Here is a 19,607-nt window from a genome sequence, read left to right as displayed (position 1 = left end):
AAATTCCGGAGTGGAAATGGGAGCGTATTACCATGTATTCCGTAGTTGGGCTTCCACGAGCCTTGAGGAAGTTTGATGTTGTTTGGGTGATTGTGGATCGGTTGACCAAATCTGTGCATTTTATTCCCGTTGGTACTAATTATTCTTCGAAGGGGTTGGCTGAGATTTATATCCGCGAGATTGTTCTCCTACATAGTGTGCCAGTGTCCATCATTTTGGACCGGGGCATGCAGTTTACATCACTATTTTGGAGAGCAGTACAACTAGAATTAGGTACACAGGTTCAGCTAAGTACAGCATTTCACTCTCAGACAGACGGGCAGTCTGAGCACACTATTCAGATATTGGAAGTTATGCTACGCACTTGTGTTATAGATTTTGGAGGTACTTGGGATCTGTTTCTGCCACTCGCAGAGTTTGCTAACAATAACAGCTACCAATCTAGCATTCAGATAGGCTGGTTTGAGCCAGGTGAGGCTAGACTACTGGGCACTGACTTATTTCATGATGCTTTGGAGAAGGTTAAATTGATTAAGGAGCTGCTTCGCACAACGCAGTCTAGGCAGAGGAGTTATGCCGACAAGAAAGTCTGTGATGTTGCTTACATGGTTGGGGAGAAGGTTTTGCTCAAGATTTTGCCCATGAAGGGTTTGTTGAGGTTCGGGAAGAAGGGCAAGTTGAGCCCTCGGTATATTGGGCCTTTTGAGATACTTAAGAAAATTGGAGAGGTGGCTTATGAACTTGCTTTGCCACCTAGTCTATCAGGTGTTCATCCAGTGTTCCATGTATTCATGCTCTAAAAGTATGTCGGGATCCGTCTCATATATTGTATTTTAGTACAGTGCAGCTGGACGGTAATTTGACTTATGATATGGAGCCGGTGATTATTTTAGACAGCAAGTTCGAAAGCTGAGGTCAAAGAACATAGCATCAGTGAAGGTACAGTGGAGAGGCCAGCCAATCGGAGAAGCTACTTGGGAGATTCAGCAGGAGATGCAGAGCAAATATCCACACCTATTTGACAGTCTAGGTATGATTCTAAACCCTTTTGAGGACTAACGTTTGTTTAAGAGGGGAGAATGTAACGACCCAACCGGTCGTTTTAAGTATTATAACCCCGTTCCCCCATTAACTGCTCAAGTTATGCTTTACAGTTTTTTTTATAACTTACTGGGTTAGTTGGTTCGGGTCTGGAAGGATATCGGAATGAAATAAGACACTTAGTCTTATAATTGAAAACTTAAGTTGGAAAAGTTGGCCGTATGTTGACTTATTTGTAAACTACCTCGGATTTGAATTATGATGATTCCAATAGATTTGTATGGTGATGTTGGACTTTGGAGCGTGTCCAGAAAATTATTTGGAGGTCCGTAGTGGAATTAGGCTCGAAATGGCGAAAGTCGAATTTTTGGGAAGTTTGACCGGGGGTTGACTTTTTGATATCGGGATCGGAATCCGATTATTAAAATTTGAATAAGTTTGTTATGTCATTTATGACTTGTGTGCAAAATTTGAGATCAATCGAACGTGATTTGATAGGTTCCGGCGTCGTTTGTAGAAATTGAAAGTTTCAAAGTTCATTAGGCTTCAATCTATGTGTGATTCGTGTTTTTAGTGTTGTTTGATGTGATTTGAAGACTCAAATAAGTTCGTATGATGTTAAAAGACTTGTCGGTATGTTTGGTTGAGGTCCAGGGGGCCTCGGGTTGAATTCGGGTGGTTAACGAACTTGGAAGTTAGTTGAAGAACCAGCTGAAGTTTTGTTGATGTTGGTGTAATCGCACCTGCGGAGTGGGACGAGCCCACAGAAGAGGGGAGGGAGCCGCAAAAGTGGACAGGAAGTATTTGGGCAGGGGACGCAGATGTGGACTTGTGGGCACAAAAGCGCTTGGGCAGAAGAGGGAGGGCGGGCGCAGGTGCGATGGAATTTTCTGCACCTGCGAAGGCACAAATGCGGTCCAAGGCTCGCAGATGCGGTGTTTTCACCCCAGATGCGAAAATATGGCCGCAAGTGCAAAAGCACTGTGCAGTGTACAAAACAGAAGGGTCCGAGAAATTTTGTCATTTTTTGACATTTCCAAGAGCGGGTGAGGCGATTTTTGAGCGAGAAATCACGGGAAATCTTGAGGTAAGTCACTTGTGATCATTCCTACTCCATAATATTGAATTATCATCGAATAATCCGACTAGATTACATATGTTTGAGGTGTAAATCGGGGATTCAAACTTAGGGATTCAAAAATAAGATTTGAAGATTTGGAGGTTGAGTTGAGATCGGATTTTGGTAAATTGGTATAGTTAGACTCGAGGTTGAATGGGCTTTCGGATTTTATATCTTTTGTCGGGTTTTGAGACGTGGGCCCCACGGGCGATTTTTGAGCTAAATTTCGAATTTTGTTAGAAAATTAGTATTTTCTTATGGAATTAATTCCAATAGATTTTATTGGCTGAATTGAAATATTTTGTGGCTAGATTCGAGGCGCTTGGAGACCGATTCGCGAGGCAAAGGCATTGCAGAACAAAGAATTACACGATTTGAGGTAAGTAACAGTTCTAAATTTGGTCTTGAGGGCATGAAACTCCGAATTATGTGTTATGTGATTGGTTTTGAGGTGACGCACATGCTAGGTGACGGGCGTGTGGGCGTGCACCATAGGAATTGTGACTTGGTCAAATTCCATGGAACTGTGTAGTTGAATAATCTGTTGATGCCAGTACATTCTCTATGTGTTAGAGAAAATTGAGCGGAGACTCAAATTAAATATTATGCTTATACATATGCTGTTATTATTGGTACCCACTGGGGTCATTTCTGTGATTGAGTTATATGTTAAAATTGTAATTTCACACTCAGTCATGTTCATTCATTTCATATCATATCTCAGTCTCTGTTGATATTTATTAATACATCATATTATCATTTTTGGGCTGATTTTCATGACATCTTGAGCCCGAGAGACTGGAGAGGTTGATGACTGAGTGAGGCCAAGGGCCTAATTATGAGGATATTTATGGGATCGAGCTGTGCGCCATAGTATGTTTCATTGTTATGTGCCATGATTGGATTTATATAGTTCTTGGGCTGAAGGAGCCCCTCTGCAGTCTGTACACACCCCTAGTGAGCGCATGTACCTACTAAGTGCGAGTGTCGAGTGTTGAGTGACTGTGAGGTTGGAGTGAATGGGAGGACTGAGTGACTGTTACTCTGAGAGGATGCATTAATTTCATTATTTGCTGCATTTCAACTGTCATATATCACTATTTTGGAAATTTTGGAAAAAACATTATTTTCTGTTTCAGTTAAATTTGATATGAAATTACTGTGAAATTTTAAATGTTGAACTTGAGAACATGCCTACCCTTTTATGTTGGAAAGTACTGTATTTGGACTTAGCTGAGAAGCTCGTCGCTACTTTCAGTTCCTTATTTATTATTGTTACTTGCTGAGTTGGTTGTACTCATACTACACCCTGCACTTTGTGTGCAGATCCAGGTGATCCCGGACACAGTGGATGTTGATTATTTCACGCAGTTGAGTTTTCGGAGATTCAGAGGTTGCTTCTATGTTTTGCAGACCTTGTCTCTCCTTCCCTATCCTTTTGTTTATTGTATTTGGTCTCAGATTGTTATAGACCGAGTTTCCCAGTCTTGTAATATATAGATGCTCATGTACTCAGTGACACCGGGTTTTGGGAGTATGTTTATTTCCAATGTTTGTGGGATTTACTCTGAAACTTAATTATGATGTTTTTCGTATTTAAAAGATTAGTGGGTTATTGATGATGTTCGATTGCCTAGTATTGAGATAGGAATCATCACGACGAGTGAGATTTCGGGTCGTGACATGTACTTGTCATTTCTATCACCACGGAGTATATACTTATTATGTTGATATTTTGGTTTAAAAGGACTTATCACATTTGTATGAAATTTAGCGTAATTAAAAATATGTTAGAAAGGGATAAATAAATAGTGGTTTTGCTTGTGGGCTTTCCTAACGGCGAAGTTAGGTGCAGTCTCGACCTTGTACGGAATTGGGTCATGACACGAGAGTTGGATCTCTTCTTGGGCTTACGAACCACTCTTTTCTTTGGCTTCACTACGGAGCTCGGCGAGTAATATTGTTTAGTCCGCCTTAGAAGATTCGGGGACTGTATAAACGGAGTAGATGATCGATGGTGAACTGACGAGACTCGGTCTTATTCATAAAGTAACGAAGGAGGATCACGATTCTCTATAGAGACGGGTGGATTTTCCTCAGGCACGCCTCGTATCTATTACAAAATTCTAAAACAACTAGGTCTACTGGGCCCAGCGTGAAGGGGTAAGTGTAAACACTTAATTACCCCTCCACATGGGTAGTAATAGCGTCCTCGAGCTCGGGGACTAACACGTCCTTACCTTCCCAATTACAGTCCTCTCGGACCACGAAAAGGACGTCTTCGGTCACAGAGCATATATACTTTGATGCTTCTTCACCCGGTCCTGCTTGGATAAGGATTTCTCGACCTTGAAGTCATCCACAATTGAGAACCCCATAGGAATAATCATTTTGAAGAGGGGATCGGGAGTCAATTCGGTGGCAGCCGACTCGGTGGAAGCCACTTCGGGGGCTATCGTTTCGAGGGAAAATACTTAAGGAGCAAAAGCCTCAGTACCGGTGGCCGGTTGGGAAGATGAAGAGGCAACTTGTTGGGGAACAAATTTAGATGTTTTAGCCATTGTTATCTGGAGAAGTTTGAAAATTTAAAGAAAGAATATAAAGGTTTGAAAGATCGAGTTTGAAGGATGAAGAACAAAGTATGAAGATTTGAAGGAAATCTGGATAAAAACCTAAAAACAACTATAAGAAATTGAAAATCAAGGATGAAGATATGAAGGTTTGAAGAAGGTTGATAATAGCTAAGGAATTCGGAGGTAGAAGGTTGTTCAGAAAGTAGGAACAGAACAGGGGATGGAAACTTTTATAGGGAGGATCGCGTCGCTTCGCATTCGAAGGTAACCATCCGATGGTTGACACATGTCCGAAGTCAGAATGGCGCAACTGATGGGACATTTAGACTTCTTCGTTTTGACCGTAACGTACGGAGGAAGGAATCGGAGAACATCTATCGTTTCTCATCGCTTAGGCAAACCTACTCTCTGAGAAACGATGGAACTATTTGTATACGGGTATAACCGAGGCTAAGGAGCACTCTAATTTCCTGGTGGGGGAAACATAGCGAGGACGTAACTACAAGGAATCAAAATTAAAGCTGGGAACCTCCCGTATTAAGGCCCGAACAAAGCACCTGCCCCGGAGCCATCGAGACCATGCCCCCGGACCCGATTCGATTAACGAGACCTCGAAAGGCATTGCCAAATGTCCGTACACGATTAACAAAAGACAGTGATATCCGTGCCTGACCAGATATCACGGCGTGAATCTCGGGCCATATCAACAGTTGATCAGTGATTAGCGAAAAGGAAGATCTTTACCTTTCATAGAATTGTACTTAGGGTAAAACTCCTCTGTTATATAAAGGGGAGGTTTATTATTCAATACACACATTGTAACACGTATACCAAGGCAGTATGCATCTATTTTCTCTGCTTCTAAAAGTTATTCAAGGTTCTTATCTTTGTTCATAAGTTCTTCATAAGTGTTGGCTCCGAACCGAAGGCAGGCTACTTGTTAAGCTTTTAACTAAGCCCGAATTCAGTATCATCACTGATTTGGCTGTTTGTTCTATCTTTAATTTGCTTATCTAACATCATCAATCACTTATATTCAATTAGTTCACATATCCTTAAAACCGCGTATAAATTCAATTGTTATCCCTTTTTAAGGTTAAACAATAATCACCATCATGAAACTCGTATAGTAATTCTCTCTCTTTTTTTAATGACTTTGAACATGAAAACAAGGAAGATTTTACTGCGATTGTCGATGGAATATCAACTGAGAAGTTTGTTGTCGTTGCCAAAGTGACGATACCAAAACCGCCTCTTCCTATGGTTTTGCCTCTCGTACACATTATTGGATTGGTAATCGCTGCCATTGTATCAATTTTTCTCTTGCTCTCAATAGTAAGTTGATAACCTGGGTTTTTGTTTTTGGTAACTTACTTAAGAGTACGAGTTACATAGTTTTCCTTTTCCCTATTTACATATGATTACGTGTTTCTTGAGTTATAAGGTTTTTGGGGCCGACAAACTAAAGCTAAGGTTTCTAAAATTTGTTATTTTCATCTATTGTAATTTGTAACAAATTATTTACCACTTTATTAAGTAATCTGACTAATAGATGTTAATTAATAGGTACAAATTTGATGAGAAGTTCAAAACATCAGTTACTCATTAAGGTAATCACGGCTTTCACAAAGGGCTCACGAGACTATTTATTAATTTTCCAATTCATAAATTCTTATTGTATACGGGTAAAATCGAGCTCACTGAGCACCCCGGTTTCCCGGTGAGGCAAATGGAGCAGGAACGTGACTGTAAGGAATCAGAGTCACAGCGAGGAGCCCTTATATCGGGGCTCGAACAAAACACCTGCCCTAGATTTAATATTTTCTTTTAAATCTATCTTAGAGACATGAAGTCCAGAAATTTAAAAATAAAAAATAAAAGAAAAATCTTGAATTCCAAAATATTTTCGTTTTCTTCACAAGTTTTACTCTCGAAAATTAAAAAGGAAACTCTGAATCCAAAAATATTTTCGGAAATTCAAAGGAAAAAATTCAAAATCCAAAAATATTTTCTTTCCTCTTTAGAAGTCTCTCTTACTAAAAATCCAAAAAACAAATTTTAAAAAAATCGAAATCCAATTTTTTTCTTTCTCTTTAGAAGTTTTCTTTCAAGAATTCCCAAAAAGAAATCCAAAATATTTTTAGGAGCTTTTGTGAGGTTATGAGTAAAAAAAAGAGTTAGTTTATTTACTTTATTCCCGATCCTCCTAAACTACGTAATGATCTGATTCATGCGGCGGCATGATACGTAGGCAACCCACAAAAGGTTTGATCAAAATATTTTTCAACGATTCTAAGATCAGGGATCAAAATGAGGCGCGAGTGAAAAGAAAATCAAAGGGAGAGAAGAAAAGAGGAGCATAAATAAGAAGCAACTTGATAAGACGAATGAAACATGAAGCCTTCCAAAAGCATGATAGAAATGGTGATAACGTTAGGAGTATGGAATATTACGTGTGATTCATATCTATAAAATGCTTAGCCCTAACACGTTTGTTGTCTCTTATATAGTAAGCTTAAGGTGGTTGGTTTGTGGTGAAACTGGCAACACATCATTACTTCACCAGATAAAAGGGAACAGTAGTAAGGGATAACAGTGATGAAATCGAGTTAGTCAGTAACAATCCCCTAGGGTTAGTCAGTTGAGCAAGAGTTGGAGGAAATAAGAAGATTGAGACAACAATTGTCTGATGTATATCAAGCTTGGGTTTCCGATCAGCCTCCACCCCAGGGTCCCTCAGAGGGAACTTCTATCGTACCCCTGGCTACTCAACCACCGCTCCATGCAATGAACGATCACATTCTACCACCAGGGTATGTGCCAAACTACATCCTCCACGCTGCCCCTGGTACCTCTAATGTGCGACCTCCAGTCGCACCGGTAAGGAACACCCCTCTCGTCGTGTTTGGCGCACCGGTATATACAATTCCGCCACCACCTCCTATGATGAGGCCAAACAACGAGCCACCATCTCATACTTATGATGGCCAATAATACTCTCAAAATATGGCTTTCAGGGTCTCAGCTCCATACAATCAGACTCCTCAGTACGAGTCACCAGTGGAAAATGAAAAGCCTGCCAAGACGGTTGAGCCGGATGAGATAGCCATAAAAATAAAAAGTCTTGAACAGAACATAAAGAACATACAAGGACTAGGTGGTAACAAAATTGCTTCATTCAGTGATCTACGCATGTTCCCTCACATTCATTTGCCACCAGGGTTCAAGACCCCAAAATTTGAGAAATATGATGGACATGGCGACCCTATCGCCCATTTGAAAAGGCATTGCAACCAGCTGAGGGGTGAAGGTGGAAAGGAAGAATTGATGATAGATTATTTTGGGGAAAGTATTGTGTGGGTAGTCTCCGAATGGTTCATTGACCAAGATATCTCTCACTGGCATGCCTTGGATGATATGGCCCAGGCCTTCGTCAAACATATCCAGTACAACATTAATATTGCACCAGATCGTAATTCCCTGTCCAATATGAAGAAAAGTCCGACCGAAAGCTTTAGGGAGTATGCCATAAAGTGGAGGGAGAAAGCGGCTAGATTTAAGTCACCCATGGATAATCACGAGTTGATCACTTTTTTTCTAGAGGCTCAAGAGCCTGATTACTTTCAGAACATGATGTCCGCGATGGGTAGACCTTTTGTAGAAGCAATTAAAATAGGGGAGATGGTCGAAAATGGCATCAATACTGGCAGAATTATAAGTCAAGCTGCTCTCAAAGTCACCACCCAAACAATCCACAATGGGTAGGGAAGTTTGGAAAATAGAAAGAAGAAGGGTCCATGATGACCTCGGGATCCAGGGAAGTTCAAAGAAGGGCATCACACACTTATGTGCAAGTTCAGCAGAGGGCAATCCAGCTACCCTCAACATTATTATCCCCCGCCGATTCCTCAATACTCTGTGGGCCCACTATAGTATACAGTGTTTAATGCTCAATCTTATACTTGGACTCCCAATCAATAGGTACGGACACCATTTCCAAGGATCCCCCGACCTCAGCAGCAAAATTTTCGGGCACCCTACAACGCTCGTCCTAGGCAGGATTATGGTCGAGAGCAGAGGCCGGTGGAAAAATTTACTCCATTGGCGGAATCATACTCTAGTCTGTTCCAAAAGTTGAAGCAGATAGGAGTGATTGGACCCATCGCTCCCCACCATATACATCCCGATTCACATGGATTTCAAGCAAACGCTAGATGTGAATATCATTCAGGTGCTCCGGGGCATAGCACTGATGATTGTTGGACCTTGATTGTGGTAACAAATGGCAAAGACCCTCCTGATGTGACAAACAACTCGTTGCCAGCACATAATGGTGTTCATTTTGTGGGAATGATTGGCCGAGATCAAGAATACAAGCCAGTTGGTCGAGCAAAAATGATAGTGGGAATGATTTAAGAAGGAACATGACTGGAAGTAAGTCCAAGCCGATATGTGCCATTGATTGTGAAAGGCCCAGAGCTCAGAGAAGGAACCTTTATTTGTTACTAAAATATCAAGGTTAGAAGTTCGCTCCAATGTTCCAAGCACAAAGTTGTATGTCCTTGGAGGCCACCCCATCACAAGGCAGAAGCAGGGCAGTATGAAGGGAATAACACAGCCGATCATAATCAATCATGCCAAACAACCCCATGTGACAAGCACGAAAACCATTCCTTGGAACTACAACAAAACTGTGATGACCTACAAAGGCAAGGAAATCATAGAAGAAGTTGGGGAAACTGGAGGTTTGACTCGATCGGGGAGGTGTTACTCTCCAGATGAGTTGAGGAAGGCCAAGGAAATCAGAGAAGGCCAAATGACAATAAAAAAACTAGTAACTAAAGAAGAGGCAGAAGAGTTTTTGAAAAATCTGAAAGTCCAAGATTACTCAATCATTGACTAGCTGAGAAAGACTCCTACCCAAATCTCTCTACTATCTCTGCTCATACATTCAGAAGAGCATACCCATGTACTAATCAATATCTTGAATGAGGCACATGTCTCAGAGAAGACCACAGTAAATCAGTTAGAGAAGATGGCCAATAGATATTTTGAGGTGAACAGAATCACCTTTACTGATGATGAACTCCCTGAAGAAGGAGCCGGGCATAATAGGTCTTTACACATGAGTGTCAAATGCGAGGGGCACTACGTAAAGCAAGTCATGGTTGATGGAGGCTCGAGCGTAGATGTATTCCCTCTCTCCACCTTGCAAAGCATAAAGATCAATACAGACAGAATTCGACCCAGTAATGTTCACATTCGGGCTTTTGATACCATTGGGGAGATCCGCCTCACCATGACAATTGGGCCGGTCGATTTTGAAATTATCTTCCAAGTAGTAGACATGGAAACTTCTTATAACTTTCATATTGGAAGGCCATGGATCCATATGGCTCGAGCTGTGCCATCCACCTTGCATCAGATGTTCATGTCCGAACATGACAGGCAAGAAATTATTATTCACGGAGAAGATGAGTCATCCATTTATAATGACCCGTTAATCCCGTGTATTGAGGCCAAGGAAGGGTGCGAGTCCATTGTCTATCAGGCTTTCGAAGTGGTTGTTGTGCACCGTATTGAGGAAGGAAAGCCCATTCTACATCATGGTCTTTCTGCCATATCTATAATGATGGTTGCACTTATGTTGAGACAAGGTTATGAGCTAGGAAAAGGCTTGGGGGCATCATTTCAAGGAATTTCGAAACCCATCTCTCCCTTTAGTAACAAGGGTACTTTGTCTTAGGCTTCAGTCCAACACAAGCAGACGAAGACAAAGTCATGCACCGCAAAAATCATGGGACAGTCTTGCAGCAACCTATCCCTCACATTTTCTACACTTTTGTCAAGAAACGACTCCAAGAGGGTCAAAATTCCTCGGTGCAGGCAAACATTGATGAAATTTGCCATGGCCTCAGCTAGATTTTTTCTGAAGTGAATATGATCCAGACTGGAGAAGGCTTACTAATCGTGCCGATATGTAACTAATTGACCCAGACACCAGGTTCAACAACTGGGAAACAAATCTTGTCCTCACAAGGAAGGAGTCTCAGAAGTTTGCTTTTACAGTCTCCTTTTTGTATTTAGGTTACTTTCAGGGTTGTAATAAAAACAACTCAGTTTGCTTGTTTTGTTTAGATATAAATCCCTCTATCCTTTCAAATTCAATAAAAATGCAATTCAGTTTCGTATTAAGTTCTGTATCTTTTCTTTTTTTCTAATTCCTATCATTTTGTTTCCATTTCATTTTTGTTAACGCCGGATTTAATAACATGACATGCATGCAGAATTCACGCCCAGATCTTTAAAAGCTATTTAATTTTCAAGTAATGTATCAAAAGGTTGAATATGATAAAAATGAGGTTGTTGAGGAAATAGAAAGAGAATTGGAAGAATTTGAAAACAAGCCTAAGCCAAACCTTAATGAAACTTAGCCAATTAACCTTGGACGTCATGAAGAAATTAGAGAAACAAGGATAAGCATTCACACTGAACAAAAAACTAGAGATGCCTTGATTCAACTTCTATTTCAATACAGAGATGTGTTCGCTTGGTCTTATGTGTGTTGATCTAGTGGTTCATAAGCTTCCCGTGTATCCTGATTTTCCACCAGTCCAACAAAAGCAACAAAAATTTAAAACATATATGAGTGACAAAATCAAATAGGAAATAATGAAACAACTGAGCACCAATGTGGTCAGGTCTGTCCGATACACCACCTGGGTGAAAAATGTTATGCATGTGCCAGAGAAGGATGGAAAAATCAGAGTTTGCATTGATTATAGAGACTTGAACAAAGCAAGTCCAAAGGATAATTTTCCTTTACCAAACATCCACATTCTTGTAGATAATTGCACAAAGCATGAGATATATTCATTCATGGATTGCTATGTTGGGTACCACCAGATTCTAATGGCTGAGGATGATGTAGAAAAGACAGCTTTCACCACTCCATGGGGTACATATTGCTATAGGGTCATGCCATTCGGTTTGAAGAATGTAGGGGAAACTTACATGAGAGCCATGACTACTATTGTTTACAACATTATGCACAAAGAGATTGAAATATATGTCGATGCTGTCATCATAAAATCAAAGACATAGGCTGATCACGTGCGCGATTTGAAATAGTTTTTCGAACGGTTGCAAAGGTATGACCTTAAGATCAATCCAGCCAAGTGTGCATTTGGGGTTCCATTTAGGAAGCTCCTCGGTTTTATAGTCAGTCGTAGAGGCATCGAATTGGATCCTTCTAAGATAAAGTCCATTCGAGATTTGCCACCCCCGAAGAACAAAACTGACGTCATGAGTTTGCTCGGGAGGTTGAACTACATCAGTAGGTTCATTGCTCAACTCACAACCACGTGCGACCTCATCTTTAAGTTGCTGAAAAAGGATGTCGCTATCAAGTGGACGGACGATTGCCAAAAAACTTTTGATAGGATCAAAGATTATCTATCAAAACCCCCTGTACTGGTCCCACCTGAACCTGGTAGGCCTTTGTTTTTATATCTATCGGTGATGGATAATTCCTTTGGATGCGTTCTGGGGCAACATGATGCGATAGGCAAAAAGGAACAAGCAATATATTATTTGAGCAAGAAGTTCACCAATTATGAGGTTAAGTACACCCTTTTAGAAAGGACATGTTGTGCCTTGACTTGGGTCGCTCAGAAGTTGAGGCATTATCTTTTGGCCTACACTACTTACCTCAAATACAGAATGGATCCTTTGAAGTACGTCTTCCAAAAGCGTATGCCCACTAGCAGACTCGCAAAATGGTAAATCCTGCTCACAGAGTTCAACATCGTCTTTGTCACTCGCACCGTAATGAAAGCACAAGCTTTGGCTGATCATTTGGTAGAGAATCCAGTTGATGATGACTATGAGCCACTAAGCACATACTTCCTAGACGAAGAGGTCAACTCAATAGATGAAGTAGTTTTGGACAACAACTATGCATGAAAAATGTATTTTGATGGGGCTGTCAATATCAAAGGAGTAGGGATCGGGGCAATCCTCATCTATTGGACAATATTACCCTATAACAGCACGACTTTGATTGTTCTGTACCAATAATATGACGAAATACGATGCTTGTATCATGGGTCTGAAAATGGCTCTCGATCTGGATGTGCATGAACTATTGGTTATGGGAGATTCTGATTTACTTATCCGGCAAGCCCAAGGTAAATGGGAGACTTGAGACATCAAGATTATTCCATATAGACAATGTGTGCAAGACATGAGAAGAAGATTCAAATCTATTAAGTTTAGGTACATTCCTAGGTTTCACAATGAGCTAGTCGATGTCTTGGCTACCTTAGCCTCGATACTCCCTTATCCAGGCAACACTCATATTGATCCATTGTAAATCCAAGTTCGGAATCAACACGGTTACTGCAATACAATTGAGGTAGAACCAGATGGTGAACCATGGTATCATGATATAAAACGATTCCTAAAAACAAGGGAGTACCCAAAGCATGCCAAAGGAGATAAAAAAGAACTATAAGGCAGCCCGCTGGTGGTTTCTTCCTGAATAGGGAAATTTTGTACAAAAGGACCCCAGATTTAAACTTGGTGAGATGCATAGATTCCATAAAAGCTTAACAGATCATGAGGGAAGTGCATTCGGGGGTGTGTGGGCCTCATATGAATGGATATGTTTTGGCAAAGAAGATTTTACGGGTAGGGTATTATTGGCTTACTATGGAGCGAGATTGCTTCAGTTTTGTTCGCAAGTGTCACCAATGCCAGATTCATGTCGACCTAATTCACTCGCCTCCGTCGTATTTGCATCCTATGTCCTATCCTTGGCCTTTAGTTTCTTGGGGAATGGATGTTACTGGGCCAATTGAACTAAAGGCTTCAAACGGGCATATATTCACTTTGGTCGCCATTGATTACTTCACCAAGTGAGTGGAGGTAGTCACTTTCAAAGCAGTCACCAAGAAAGTAGTGGTAGATTTTTTTCAATCCAACATCATTTGTCGCTTTGGTATCTCAAAGACCATTATCACTGACAACACATCCAATCTAAATAATCATTTGATGAAGGAAGTATGCGAGCAATTTAAAATTGTTCATCGCTATTCTACCCCTTACTGTCTAAAAGTCAATGGAGCCGTTGAAGCGGCAAATAAGAACATCAAGAATATTCTTAGGAAGATGATCCAAGGGTCAAGGAAATGGCATGAAAAATTGCCTTTTGCTCTTTTGGGAAACCGCACGACTGCTTACACATCTGTGGGTGAAACTCCTTATCTACTGGTTTATGGAACTGAAGTTGTAATACCGGCTGAAGTCAAAATTCCCCCTCTCCGAATCATTGTGGAATCAGATATTGAAGACACTGAGTGGGTCAAGACCAGATTAGAACAGCTAATGTTGATTGATGAAAAATGGTTAGCGGTAGTGTGTTTTGTCCATTTATACCAGTAAAGAATGGCATGCGCTTATAACAAGAAAGTGCATCCAATGCACTTTGAGGTAGGCTAGCTCATTTTGAAACGCATCCTTCCGCACTAGGTAGAAGTTAAGGAAAGTTCGCCCTAAACTAGCAAGGACCCTACATCATCAAGAAAGTATTACCAAAAGGGGATTTTCACTTGGTAGATGAAGAAGGACTAGAACCAAATATGACTATTAATGCAGATGCAGTCAAAAGATATTACGTTTGATATATACCCACTGCGGAACTTTCACGCATGATTTTCTCAAATCGAGATAACGAAGGCTATCATTGCTCATGATCTCAAATAGGTGTCACCCTTTTGTTAACCCTTTTGAGGTGTATTTGTCGTCTTTGTTTTCCCTCTTTTTGGAACCTGTGTACTTGTAAAAGGAAAAATGAAAAAGAAAAAAAAATGAAAAAAAAATTGAAAAAAAAAAGAGAAAAGAAAAATCAAACAACAAATCTTCTAAGTTAGTGAACTACGTCCGACCTGATTCCGAAAGAATATGTAGGCAGCCTTACCCTGCATTCGGTCCCATCACAACAAAAAATTCATATTCCCAATAATCCAAAACTGGGGCAGATGGTTGTTTTATTTTACACTTTTTTTCTGTAAAAACAGTTCCAAAAGTTGTAATTCAGTTCAAGGTTCTTTTTGCCTTTTCCCTGTTAGGAACTTCTGATTGATCTTTGAGAATGTTTGAAGTCCCCGTGACAAGGGCGTTTAGCAACCTTCCGCATACATTATCTTAGTCAAAAACAAAAATGTGAGAGTCTTATCGGTGAAAACCCATATGGGCACTGTAAGGCGACAGCGAGTAGAGAAATGAGAGAGTCTTATTGGTAAAAACCCATATGGGCACCATAAGGCGACAGTGAGTAGAAAAATGAGAGAGGTCAGTTAGTGAAAACCCACAAAGGGTGCTACTTGCCGAATGAGGGTCTTCGATACTCCGGCATAAGCACAACCAAGACAGTTTCAAAATGAACATTTGCGATGGATTTTGAGAATTAGACAGCACAAACGGATCAGGTGTCTAGTATAAAATGCATGTCATGATTCATTGAAGTCGGCACATACCTCCAGATAAGTCTCCCTATCCCTCACCCCGAAAGGGACACCTTTTGTTTAGACAAAATTCCTTTTTTCTTACTTTCAATTGCTCTTATGTTTTTTCCTATAATTTTTCTTTGAGTCCATTTCGGTCTAATATTGCATCAAAAGCTAAGCAAAGAAATGGCTGCAAAACTGGCTACAGTTTTACCGTAATACCTAGCACAATTTGGGGCATATACGACATTGACAAAGGCACGAATATGTTTGCGATCTCTTTTGCTAAGCCGAACAAAGTGTCAAAGAAACTGAAAAGGTCACCTAAGCAAGACTTGCTTCATGTGAAAAGTTGATAAGCACTACATACACAAACTAATATTGGGTGCAAGACAACTAAGTTTGATTTTAAAGAAAAAAAATTCTAGCTTTAGGGACAAGGATTAGCGATACTATGGATATCTGGGTATGAAACAGTCGGGGCAACATCTGAAATCCAAGGTCTCTAGAAAGCGATATAGAGTATCCGAGCATCTTGGTACCAGTATGATAGAATCAGTTATTCGACAACGGAGTGGCCGTGAATTCGAACTCCTTAGGGCATCAAGGCAACAAACCAACCACCACTTTGAAAACTCAAAAATTTTCTTTGTTTGGATCAGGAACAAAGTAGTGCAGAATGGTGATTGTCAAAGGACGAATGTCACCAAAAGGTAAGTTCCTCAAATTATCCATTTTCTTTTGTTTTCAACATGCATCACTACTATTCATACCTCTCATTTTTGTAGCTTAACTCCGGTAGAACTATTTAGCCTAGGGGGATCCAGCTCATAGTTTCGGGTAGAAGTATCTTTCGCTGATGTTGTTTTACGTAGCTTAACCTAGGTAGAACCTTTTTGCCTAGGGGAATCCACCTTTTATTTTTGGGTAGAAGTACTCTTCGCTCGGGCTATTTTACGTAGCTTAACCAAGGTATAACCTTTTCGCCTAGGGGGTCCAACTCATATTTTTGAGTAGAAGTATTATTTGCTCAGGCTCTTTTACGTAGCTTAACTCGGATAGAAACTTTTCGCCTAGGGGGATCCAACTCATATTTCCGGCTAAAAGTACTATTCAATAAGCCTGTTTTACATAGCTTAACCCAGGAAGAACCTTTTCGCCTAGGGGATCCAACTCATAGTTTCGGGTAGAATTACTCTTCGCTCAGGCTGCTTTTTGTAGCTTAACCCAGGTAGAACATTTTTGCCTAGGGGGATCCAGCTCCTATTTCCGGGTAGAAGTACTCTTCACCCAGGCTTGCTTTTCGTAGCTTAACCTATGTAGAACTTTTTTGCCTATGGGGATCCAGCTCATATTTCCGTCACGACCCAATTTCACCTATAGGTCGTGATGGCACCCAACATCACAGCTAGGCAAGCTAACTAGTGAATCAAACATATATTTATTCCGTTAATAATTTTTGAGTAATTAAACTCGTCTTACTTGCAAGATTTAAGAAACAAAAATATAAAAGGTTCTGATTAAATAAAACCAAGAAAATACTTAATCTACAATTCTACTAGTGTGTGTGCCAAGACTTGGTGTCACAAGTACATGAGCATCTAGTAGATTATACAAAAAAATCCAAAATACTGTCTGAACAAAAAATAGACAGAAAACAAATACAAAGGGAGGCACTAGGTGCTGCAGAACGTCTCAGGAGAAGCAGCTCACCACTAGGTCTCGAGATAGCGTGGGTGCACACCGGTAGGACCACCTAAGGTTCATGTCTTAGATCCTGCACAAAAGTGCAGCAAGCGTAGCATGAGTACATAAAAAATATGTACCCAGTAAGTATCAAGTCTAATCTCGAAGAAGTAGTGACGAGAGGTCGACTTTGACACTCACTATGGGTCAATAATATTAAAATATAAATATTTAAATGGACATGGTTTATGTGAATAACAATAATTCTCTTAACAAGCGGAAATAAATAATTCTTTCAAATTCAATAATTTCCAATTAATCGTTTATCTTCACAAGTTGCAATAGGATGTCAAGGTATCGTGTAATTATTATTATTAAGCATGATTTCTGCCGAGGTCGTACGGCCCGATCCAGAGTGTTGTGTACACTGCCGAGGGACGTGCGGCAAGATCTATAGATGCATCTATACTGCCGAGGCATTCGGCCCGCTCCACAAGAAAGGAGGACATTTTCTTATGAACCTCCGGAATGAGAAGTTATTATAAGACTAACACATAAGGATGTACAATTTCTACTAACAGTCAAGTAATTTGCACAAAAATTCAAGTATGTGAAATTTCGATCTTTTACTATTTCCTCTAACAATTTCCAATATAATTCCAGTACTTTAATTAAATAAAGGATGCAATTATTACAAGTAATTCATGATTTGAATCCTAAACTACCCGAACATAGAATAATTAGTAGCTACGCATGGACTCTCGTCACCTCGTGCGTACGTAGCCCCCACAATTACCAATAATTATTAATTTAAATAACCTATGGGGTAAATTCTTTCTTACAATATTAGACAAGAGACTAACTTTGTCTCAAAGTTCACTTCCCGATCACAACATCGCGTTAAAGCCTTACTTCGGAAACGAAAAAACTAAAACTAGCCAAATGTTATATAAAATAATTAATACACACTTAACAATTCGAAATTAGATAATTACCCGACCCAAAATGGTAAAATTCCTAAAATTCATCCCGGGCCCACATGCTCGGATTCCGGAAAATCGTTACCCATAATTTTAGGAACTCAAATATACAATTTTTATCCCATTCCATAACCATTTTCGGGGTTAAAATCTCATTTTTATCAGAGCCTAGGTTTTTCATCTAAACCCTTGATTTCAACAGTTTACATGTTATAATCTATCCATAATCTATGTATTTAACTCACAATAGGTAGAATTAATTTACCTTCAAGTTGCTAGTTGAAATCCCCTCTCAAAAAGCTCCACAATCGCCCAAAACATGAAGAAAATGGGGTAAAAATACGCAACTCCAGACTTAAATGAAGGTGCTGCCTTCTGCGATTTTTGCACCTGCGGAAGGACAACCGCACTTGCGGTTCCACACCTACGGAAAAATCCTCACAGGTGCGCATTTCTCCATTTGGCCTGGCTCCACACCTGCGGTCAAGGGTGCCGCTTCTGCGCATCCGCAGGTGCGACCAAAGCCTTCACACTTGCGCCATTTCCGCTTCTGCGCCTACGCCTTCGCACCTGCGTGCTCGCAGGTGCACCCAAAATTCCGCACCTATGGTTGATGTCCTTCCCTCACCTCCTTCGCACCTGCGACTGGTGGCTCGCCCCTGCGACTGCCCATGCGCAGGTGCGATCGCACCAGAAGCTGAAAGCTTCAGCTTTTCTTCTAAGTCCAAAATTGGTCCGAGACTCATCCGGTAAACACCCGAGGCCCGCCCGAACATACCAACAAGTTTGAAATTATAAAACGGACTTACTCGAACCCTCGGAACGTGTAAACAAATATCAAAACTAAGAATCATACCTCAAACCAAATTGATTCAACTTAGAATTTTCAAATTCTTCAAACTTACTCCGAACGCGCCGAAACATATTTAAATTACCCGTAATGACTCCAAATTTTGCGTGCAAGTCTTAAATCACCATACAGGACTATTCCCAGGCTTGGAAAATTCGAACGGACCTCAATTACTCCATAACCTACTCCAAACAAAATTTAAATAAACCTTAAACCTTTAAATAGTTGATTTTTACTATTAATCGCCGAAATGCTCCCGGGTTGTCCAAAACACGATTCGAACATACGCCCAAGTCCAAAATCATCTTACAAACATATTGGAGCCATCAAATCCTGATTCCTTACAAAGATATTGGAGCCGTCAAATCCCGATTCCGGTGTCGTTTTCTCAAAATATTAACCAAAATCAAACTTGGCTTTTAAAGCCAAACTAAGGAACCAAGTGTTTCGATTTCAACCCGAACCCTTCCAAATCCCGAACTAGACATCCCCGCAAGTCATAAAATAGTAAAAGCACATATGGGGAGTCTTATTTAGGGGAACGTGGTTCTAGAAGGCAAAACAACCAGTTGGGTCGTTACATTTTCAACCTTTTAAACAAACGTTCGTCCTCGAACGTGTTTAGAATTATGCCTGGATTGTTGAATAAATGTGGATATTTGCTTCGCATGTCCTCCTCGGCCTCCCAAGTCGCTTCCTCGACTAGTTGGCCCCTCCACTAAACTTTTACTGCAGAAATCTTCTTGGACCTCAACTGGCGAACCTGTCTATTAACAATGGCAATTGGTTCCTCTACATAACCTAAGTTCTTCTTTAACTGAACTATGCTGAAATCTAACACATGTGACA

The 19,607-nt window shown here is 40.5% G+C and overlaps 1 pseudogene; it reads right to left on the bottom strand.

Moving 5' to 3' along the window:
• LOC107776218 (mitogen-activated protein kinase kinase kinase 20-like) overlaps positions 1–6,041 on the bottom strand; it is a 56,876-nt pseudogene extending 50,835 nt beyond the window's left edge.
• Positions 6,042–19,607: the final 13,566 nt, after the last annotated feature.

This window comes from Nicotiana tabacum, chromosome 4, assembly GCF_000715075.1.
Source record: "Nicotiana tabacum cultivar K326 chromosome 4, ASM71507v2, whole genome shotgun sequence".
Classification (NCBI taxonomy): Eukaryota; Viridiplantae; Streptophyta; class Magnoliopsida; order Solanales; family Solanaceae; genus Nicotiana; species Nicotiana tabacum.
This window is presented reverse-complemented; position numbering and strand designations above follow the sequence as displayed.